At 58.3% G+C, this 381-nt stretch overlaps 1 protein-coding gene across 1 annotated transcript in view; it reads left to right on the top strand.

The window, feature by feature from the left end:
• Positions 1 to 381, top strand: part of ZC2HC1A (zinc finger, C2HC-type containing 1A) — a 39,868-nt gene that overhangs the window by 18,873 nt on the left and 20,614 nt on the right. The window lies entirely within an intron of this gene.

Below are 381 nucleotides of genomic sequence, written 5' to 3'. Positions count from 1 at the left end.
CTGAGGGAGCTGGCGGAGGAGCTTGCCAAGCCACTCTCCATCATTTATCAGCAGTCCTGGCTAACCAGGGAGGTCCCGGATGACTGGAGGCTTGCCAGTGTGACGCCCATCTACAAGAAGGGCCGGAAGGAGGATGCGGGGAACTACAGGCCTGTCAGCCTGACCTCGGTGCCGGGGAAGATTATGGAGCAGTTCATCTTGAGGGCTCTCACAAGGCATGTGCGGGACAACCAGGGCATCAGGCCCAGCCAACACGCGTTCATGGAAGGCAGGTCCTGCTTGACCAACCTGATCTCCTTCTATGACCAGGTGACCCGCCTAGTGGATGAGGGAAAGGCTGTGGATGTGGTCTACCTGGACTTCAGTAAGGCCTTTGACACC

Source organism: Pygoscelis adeliae, unplaced genomic scaffold, assembly GCF_000699105.1.
Source record: "Pygoscelis adeliae isolate BGI_AS28 unplaced genomic scaffold, ASM69910v1 Scaffold101, whole genome shotgun sequence".
In the NCBI taxonomy this organism is placed as follows: Eukaryota; Metazoa; Chordata; class Aves; order Sphenisciformes; family Spheniscidae; genus Pygoscelis; species Pygoscelis adeliae.
This window is presented reverse-complemented; position numbering and strand designations above follow the sequence as displayed.